This window comes from Helobdella robusta, assembly GCF_000326865.2.
Source record: "Helobdella robusta unplaced genomic scaffold HELROscaffold_60, whole genome shotgun sequence".
Taxonomy (NCBI): Eukaryota; Metazoa; Annelida; class Clitellata; order Rhynchobdellida; family Glossiphoniidae; genus Helobdella; species Helobdella robusta.
The window spans coordinates 347892-357891 of NW_008705331.1; positions in this window are offsets into that span (position 1 = coordinate 347892).

The window sequence follows — 10000 nt, forward strand, 5'->3', positions numbered from 1 at the left end:
AACATTCAAACATAAAACATACCACACAGACACACCAGACAGCAAACCTAAAAGTTCTGTTAACGGTTCTAGCGACAAACTCCTGATTTGTACCTGGTGCCACGGAGAACCAGGTGTTTGTCGGTAGGTAGTAGTTCGTTTTCCTCTTTAAATCGTGTATCGTGATGTAGTTGAGTAGCCTGTTTATATTGCAGTTGAAGCAAAAAATTTACCGAAAAAAAAATTTATATCAAAAGCAGGTATGGCTGATGAAATGTAGTTCTTCATTTGCTGTTTCATTTTATGATACAAATGTTTGAAAACATCAATGATGAATGATTTTCCAAAAACGTGTATAGAATACACAGATACATAAAATAAAGTTGTATTTGCTAAGTTAAATTGAAAATTTTAATCATACAAACAAACAATCAAACACACAAATAAGTATACAAACAAACAAACAGACAAACAAACACAAAGAAAGATTGGTTTTCATTTTTAAAAGTTTTGTCTGGTTTTGACTGTGCGGTCGTAAAACACTTTTACGAGTCACTTTCTTAGACCTAAGACCATATTAATCAGATCATTTTATATTTACATGCTAAAAACGTGAACATTCCGACAGTGTTTCAACCGTGCTTCTTCTAACGATGCATATGTGTGTACTATCTTGAGGAGACAAAATCATGAATGATATAAATAAATAATAATTGAAATCACGCTACCATGGCTACTACTACTACTTCAATTACTACTACTATAACCATTACTTTGACTTCTACTTTGACTACTACTACTATTGTTACAACTGCTGCTACTACTATTACTACTACTTCTATTAGTGTTACTGTCACTAATGCTATTTAAAAAGATTTTACCCATATATTTGAATGTAAAAGCTTAAAAATGGACATAGAAATTTACAATCTTGCAAAATTTGGATTTAATGTAGAAAAGACAAAAGCGAAAAATAAACAAACGTATTCTTAAACATACAAAAAACATTCAAGCACGCAAACAAAACGTATACATATACGCACACAAACATACAAACATGCAGAAATCATACACCTATACGTACACAGAAAGATATACAAACAGACATACAAACAAGCATTAATACCCGAAATACAAATATACAAACGCGGTATTACCGACCATGTACTGTATCCATAATCTCCGACGACGTTGATGTAAATGCTAATTATGGGCCCTAGAGTTTCTGTTCAATGAAAACAGGGAGAGAAAGATTCATAATTTCATTTTTAAATAAATATTATTTCTATTTATTTTTTTCATAATTATTTTTTATCATTTCTATTTTTATTATTATTATTATTAAAATTATGGCGACAAGGATAAATTTTCTTCATAATTTTCTTAATTACAATTTGCAGTGACAAAAAAAGAGAAAAAAAAGTTCATAATTTCATTTTTCAATAAATAAAATTTTCATTTATTATCTTCATAACTATTTTTTATTATTTCCATTTTTATTATTATTAATGCAATTAATAAAATTATGGCGACAAGGAGGAATTTTCTTCATAATTTTATTAATTACAATTTGCGGTGACAAAAAAAAGAGTTGAACCATTCGTGACAACCAACTTTACAACCATTACGACGATCTTGAACGGCCCTTATTCGATTTGCTTTTTTCTCTAATTCATCGCGATTGAATCAGCGAACGAGCTATCATTGTCACCATCATCTTCGTCATCATTGTCACCATCATCTTCGTCATCGTTATCATCACCGTCATCACCATCGTCAATATGTTTGTTATTATTATTATCATTGTAGAAATACTTCTTCGGGTAAAATATTAATAATAATAATAATAATAATAATAATAATAATAATAATAATTACACATCTCATTGTATTTATACAAACTCCAGCCAGCATTTAAATAAATGATGTTTGGCGTTATAGTTTTTTTTTATAGATGGTATGTATCGTTGTTTTTGTTGATAGTGTTGTTGATGTTGTTAGTGTTGGGGTGTTGTTGTTAATGTTGTCTGTGTTGCTTTTGATATTATTAGTGTTGTTGTTGATGTTAATGATGTTAGTGTTAGGCTGTTGTTATTGATGTTGTTGAAGTTGCTGTTGATGTTGGTAATGATGTTGTTGATGTTAATGATGTTAATGTTGTTGTGAATGTTTTTTTTATTGATTTAGTATAATTGTTGTTAGTGTTGCTGGTGCAGTTACTGTTATTAGTAATTTTTAGTTAGAAACATTTTGTTTTGTTTAATGAAAAGCTATATTTTTGCACCGTATGATAACGGTCCAATGGATTATTTTATGCAAGGTCTATCATTTGATGTGAATGACAATATGTAGGTACATATTTATAGATATATATAAGAATCTATATATCAATGTGTGGATGTTTGTGTTTGTGTGTATGTGTTTGTGTGTGCGTGTTAGTGTGTTGTGTGTGTATGTGTTTGTGTGTGCGTGTTAGTGTGTTGTGTGTGTTGTGTGTGTGTGTGTTAGTGTGTGTGTGTTTGTATGTGTGTGAGTGTTTGAGTTTGTGTGTGAGTTCATCTGAGTCTATGTGCTACAAATTATGACTATTACAAAAGTTTGTCGATAATGTATTGTATCAAGTGATTGATTGATACAATGTTTATGACGCGTAGGTAAACAGAATTTGGCTGACGAGTGATGACCATTTTTGGTTCACTCAAAAAATCGGACATGAAAAGAAATTCTAGAATGATCAGCTTATAAATATATTATCAGCCTCTGAAGTAGTTGTTGATGTTGTTGTAGATGTTGTTGTTGATGCTTTTAATGTTGCTGATTTGAGAATGCTTCTTGTGATTGATTTTCGTGTAACTTTTGATGGTAATGTTGTTGGCGGTGAAGTTTTTTGTTTATTTTTGTTGTTGTTTGCTATAGTTGATGTGATTGATGTTGTTGTTGCTGTTGTTTTTGTTCTTTGGTGATTGATGTCGAAGCTGTTTTTGTTGTTGATGCTACTCACACCAGCATTTCACGGCTTTGACAATTTTTTTTCAGAAAATGAAAAAATTTCCATCGTGAATAATTAATACCTTTTTTCTTTCAATTTTTTTCATCTCAAATGCTTCACTCTGAGTTTTTTCCATTTTTTAACCACGCAGTTCCACTTCAAACACCTTTGCACGAACAAGCAACAAAAAGAGCAAAAAAAAACAACAACATACAACAACAAACAACAATTAAATACAACAACAATTACATAAAACAACAAATAACAACTACATACAACAACACCTAACAACTGACAGCAACATACAACAATTACATACAACAAACAATAATTACATACAACAACTACATATAACCCCGCATACAACAACAAACAACAATAAACAACAGCAAACAACAACACACCACAACTTACAACAAATACATACAACAACACACAACAACATACAACAACCGCAACAGCCAGAGCAGCCACAGCAGCAACAAAAACCGCATCCACAACGGTTATCATCAACATCAACAAAAAAATACAACAAAGTGAAAATAAATTTGAAGCGAACTACTATTGCATGCCGTGAAGAGTTTAACACGTTCAATACACCACACACACCACACACACCACACACACACACACACACACACATACACACTGACATACACACACACATACACACACACACACACACACACACATGTAATAAAACATTGAAATTGAAGGCATTATACCTCTGAGTAAAATTAACCACATAAATAAAGAATTGAAATTGAAGACGTTGAAGGACCATTATAAGACGAAAATATATATATATATATATATATATATAAGAGGTATATACATATATATACATATATATATATATATATATATATATATATATATATATATATATATATATAGGTTACGACGCTATTGTATACTGTACATCGTTCAATAAAATGCAAATTCATAAATGCAAGCGAGAAACACAAGCAGAATCTATCTAACCATTTGGCAGAACGATGGTTTAATGGTTACGGTGCCTGTCAGTGCCACTGCAGTTACGGGTTCGATTTCAAAAAGATCTCTACCTAACGCATGCTGCGTGTCTGTTGTTGTTGATACGTATGAGAAACACTTGAAAGAAAGTGTAAAATTCAAAAACTCTAACCAGAGGTGCAAATGTAGAAAAAATCCTGGGTACATCTGGAAAAAATTTCGTCCCAATCCAGAAAGGTGCCGACCTCGTAGAGATTGGATGTCCCTAGCTCTCCCTGGATGCTGAACTGGACTGTAGCATGCATTCTTTTGTCTGGTAGGTTGGTTTATAGGTAGGTAGGTAGGTAGGTAGGTAGGTAGGTAGGTAGGTAGGTAGGTAGGTAGGTAGGTAGGTAGGTAGATAGGTAGGTAGGTAGGTAGGCAGGTAGGTAGGTAGGTAGGTAGGTAGGTAGGTAGGTAGGTATGTAGGTAGGTAGGTAGGTAGGTAAGTAGGTTGTGTGTGGTGTTGTCGTTGTTTTTCATTTGAAGTTTTTCTTGCCGTTAATATTGTTCTATTACTTGTTAATGTAGTTGTAAATGATGTTAATAATGTTGTTGTTGTTGCTGTAGTTAATATTTGATGCGAGACGAGAATGGTAAACAAAACCACAGCGGAGAAAATTTTATTTCGACAGCAGAAGAAAAAAATTCATTGTTAAAAATGTTGCAACTTCAAACCGCAACACATCAACAACACAGCAACAACAATAACAACACTTCATTACAAAACACTAACAACACACCAAAAACAACACAGCGAAAACAACGCAGCACCAACAACAACACAGCAACACAACACAACACTGTGTTGTTGGTGTACAGCCAACAACAACAACAACAAAACAGCAACAACAACACACACAGCACATTTTGAAAAGACCTAACCAGATCTGCAGCCCGTCACAAATGACACCACATAACACTCTGGACAATCATCTTCGCCAAATTTTATGCTATCCAATAAAAATATGGGATTCTGTTGTAGTTATTTATTTATTTATTGTTATTATTATTACCATTTATTATTATTATTATTTTATTATTGTTGTTATTATTTGTAATAATAATGACGATGACTATGATTTTTGTTATGTCAATGACTGCGGTTATGGGTAGGATTACGATGCAGATGATGATGATGAAGATGATGATGATGACGACGACGAGTATGAAATTTTTTTAAATTTTCACGGCAACGAATTTTAAGAGGCTTTCGCGGTATTTTCATAAGACGACGGCAGACTTTCGTGCGTTTTTAGCGCGGGAAAAATCAAAAACACTAAATAACATCAAAAAGTTAGAGAGAAAAAAAAATAAAACACTAAACAATGAAAAAATGAGAAGAAAAAGAAAAAAATACTAAACCGAGTTATTAATAATTCAAAAATACCAAAGATAAAACTAAGGATGATTTCGGAAGTTGCATTGCATTATATACGCGAGGATTTTTTTTATTTTTTAAAACTTGAAGTTTTAAAAAGTTGAGATATCTATTTACCTGATGGGTGGAAGGTGACAATGAATGAATAAAATAACAACACAAAACAAACCAAATGAGAAAATGAATGAATGAACGAACGAACGAACGAATGAACGAACGAACGAATGAATAATGAACAAATGAATTAATAAATGCAAGATTAATTGATTAAAAGAAAAAACAAAAACAAACAAAAGATGAAAACATAAACTGGGCCATCTTCATCAATATTTAGATAACTCCCGCCGTGAAATGATCCAATTAATAAAAATAGACGCGGAAAATAAAAAATTCACGCACGTGATTAAAGCTAAATTGTAAACAAAATGGCGGAAATTTGGCCATATTGAATAAAAAAACATCATTAACATTCATCATTCTTCTCATTAAACATTTCAATTAGCTTTTAACTGTTTAGATATTATTTTCACCTGTCCATTAATCCATTTATAAAGGAGGGTTGCAAAGACAATGGATACGTAGGTAAGAAAAACAATTGTGACCACAACCGTGACAAGATACTCGCTGTACATTTTCATGCTTTGATCTGCGCGTGCCTCGCGTTTGAACATGCGGCCATGTTGGCTGATGTTGTCGTTGTGGTCAGTGGTGTAGTAGTAGTAGCTGTTGCTGTTATTGTTGCCGGTATCGTTTTTCATTTTGGCGATATCTAGCGGTCTCTTTGTCGTTAGTTGTCGATGCTTATGTTGCAGTTTGGTGGTGGTTAGACAGGCTAATGAAAAGTTTAGGCAGTTGTAGGTATGTTAATGTTGTTTGTTTTTTATTGCAAAGGCAATATGCATGGTCTATTTTTGAAGTTTTATGATCTCGCTCTTCAAAAAACTTACAAAAATTTCTCTGATTACAACTTTTTTAAATTTATTTTACAATTTGTAGTTGATTAGCTCGTCTACTGAAAAAATATTCTCATTCATTTAAAAAACTTATATATTTTTGAAAATTTGTATAAAAATTATTTGAAATAAATCTCTGAGACCAAGCTGTTGATAAATAAAGTTTCATTTTACCAAACACAAATTCATACTCACGCAATATTTTCATAAACGATTTTCAGGAAATGTTTTTCAAATTTGAAAAATAAACCAAAAAAAGAGTAAACAACCAATTTTATAGAAACAAAAACATAGATAAAGAAAAAACAATAAACTCCAAAAGACAAACGTCACAAAAGCCGAAAAATAAACTTTAGTTCATTATTATTCTAATGAGATAAGCGTGATAAAGTGTTGCACTTAATGAAATATCTTTTAAAATTTCATTTTATCGTGAAGAAAATTGAAGAAAATTCATCCACTCTGACAAAAAATGAATAGTTATCATTGTTGGAATGATTATTTTGTTTCATTTTACCATCAAAACATGTTTTCATCTGGCGGGTGATGAAGAATGAGAACAGTATTTTATAGACTAGTCAAATTTGTTTTCAATTAAATTTTACTTTTAAACTTTTTTTTATTTTCTATTGAAAAAGTTTATTCTTAGAAATTTTTCTGTACAATTTTCCAAAAATAAAATTTTCTTACAGATCAATTAAACTTCCATTATTTCTTTTATCAAGCTTTCCAGTGCTTAAAAACTCTTTCCGTAACTTTTCCAATCTTCTTTATTTTAAACAGCAATTGATTACCTACAAATTCACAAGTTAATAGCAAATAGCAATGATACAAAATGCGTTTTACGGATAGGAAGATGGATGTGGTTTTACATTTTGTCAAAACGAAGCCACAAATTGCGTCATAAAAACACATGACAAATTAAATATTACACACTGAACCTAATCATTCACATATTGTGTATAACAGGCGGAGATTTGTTTGCATTCGAACCCAGTAACCACTGCAGCAGTGCCATATACGTTACTAACTACGCCATCCCTGCCTTATGCAATAACAAGAAAATTTCATCCAATAATGTTCCGAAAAATTTCATTATTTGACGTACGACCGCGCTAACATGTGAAAGAAAAAATGACATCACCCTTATATTTGATTATTTTTGCCTGAAAATCTTAAATACGCTTCGTTAACAGCGTAAAAATGTGAAAATTTAATTGAATTTAGTGGGAAGTGGCATGACGCAAAAATATTTTCTCAGTAACGACATATATTTATTTTAAATTTTATATAAATTTATTATTTACCTGAAATACAATTATAACCTAATTCGTTAATTACTTACTAAAAGAAATAATACTTCAAAAGCTGTCACAGAAACTGAAGCATCTAACTAAAACATTTTTTTCACCAAATAAGATTTTTATTTCATAAGATTTCAATTTCAATAAGAATATCATCAGCGTTTCCAATAAAAAAAAACGCATATATAAAGTATACCAAAATATCATTTAATAATTTGCACATACAAACATGGTTGTATGCGTTACGTACATTTACATACAAATACGCAAACATATGATTGCTAAGTGTTTGTATGCAAGTGTGCGTCCTGCATTTGTATTTGTTTGTGTAATTGCGCGAATGCACGCCAACGTTGGGTAAACATATTTTAGAATCTGCCTGCTACGCGTTTGGCTTGCTAATATGTTTGTCTGTACGTCTCTCTCTTATTTTCTCTTTCCCTCTCTCTCTCTCTCTCTCTCTATCTATCTTTCTCTCTTTCTCTCTCTCTCTCTCTCTCTAATACGTGTATATAGTATGTATGTGTATGTGTGTTGTTGTGTTCGTTAATAGACGTCTATGGACATGTGTGTGTGTGTGTGTTTGTGTGTGTGTGTATGTGTGTGTGTGGTGTGTGTGTGTGTAGTTTTGCGTATATAAACGTGTGTGGTATGCTCTACTAAAACAAAATTTACTAAAAAAATTTTTTTTTGCTGAAGATATGTTTTTCCATGTTTTGTGTCCATTCCATTTGTCATGTTCCTTTAACGTTTGTCACTTGCATTGACGCTCTGACACTTTTGTATTTTTTATGTTTTATAATAATAATAATAATAATTTTTTCATAATAATATTATCATATGAAATATTTTGCTGAAGAGAAGTTTACGTATACAGAGAAACATTTGAAACATCAGCCTCGCCATCGTTTGCAGTACAGAAGATGCCACAAAAAACTGAGAACCGGAAACAACATCTGCTGTGCTCCGCTATCAACTTTAGCATTTATTTTCATTTTCAAACGTGTCAAAAAAGAACACATGACGCCGGTATTAAAAGCATACAAGTGTAAAAAACTATTTGAAAAAACAAAAAAAAAACAAAAAAAGAAAATCATTTTCTATTAATGAGACGCATCTACATACATGAGCACATTATGAACGTGTATAAAAATAAACATCTACGAATTGTTAAAAAAACATCCAAAAGCACACGACACACAAAAACAGGCATACATACAAACTAAAAAAAAATAAATAAAACTAACGCACATAAAAAACATTTGCAGACATACAAAAATGAATACAAAACAAACATTGCGTGTTACATTAAAAGCTTAACATGATGTAAGAATTTCTTTTAATCTGGCACGAGCTTGCATGCATACACACAGACACTCACAAATACACACACATACATACGCACAAACACACACATACACACACACATACATACATACATACACGAGCTTGCATGCATACACACAGACACTCACAAATACACACACATACATACGCACAAACACACACATACACACACACATACATACATACATACACGCTTGCTTGCTAGTTTTCTGATTGTGTATATATATATATATATATATATACTTTTCACAGAATAAAAGATATGGTGTGCTGATACCTCAAAAGAATTAAAGTTTAATGAACCTTTATTGAACATGTAGACGGTCTTATAAAAGGAAATTTTATGTCTAAAGTCAAAAGATTGGGAAAAACTACTTATCTATCTCGTAAAAATATCAGCATTAAAGGCAGGCTTATAAAATTAAAACAAATTATATCCAAGCCGTAGTCGAGTTAAAAAATTAAAAATTTGTTTTGTATAAATACACCCAAAACGATGATTAAAAAATTAATTTGTACGTTGTACACTACAAAAAAAAAGTAAAAAACCTCGATATGAGAAATTGTATATTTGCACTGATGATTATTTGCATTACTACATCTTTTTCTCACGGAAGTTATTAGGCGCTAGAAAAACATGGTGGTATTTATTTGTTGTAACTTTTAAATTTATTTTCTTCTGGCGAAGGACAAGTATAAAAACATTTTGAATTTATGATTAGTAATTCTTAAAAATAGATGTTCTTTGGTGATATGACGTAATAAGGCGTAGAAACTAGTTATTCTATGGTGATATGATGTCCTATAAATATAAATATTATTTACTCTATGGTGTGTAAATAACAGCTATTCTTTGGTGATATGATTGATGATAATAAATGAGTAATGGTTATTTATTCTATAGTTATATGATGATGATAACAAGGGGATGTAAATAAAAGTGCATGAATAAGGAATACTATTCTTTTTGAAGTTTAAGAAATTCCGCCCATGAGCAAAGTTAAAAAATGTGTGAAGTAATACAAATTTTTAG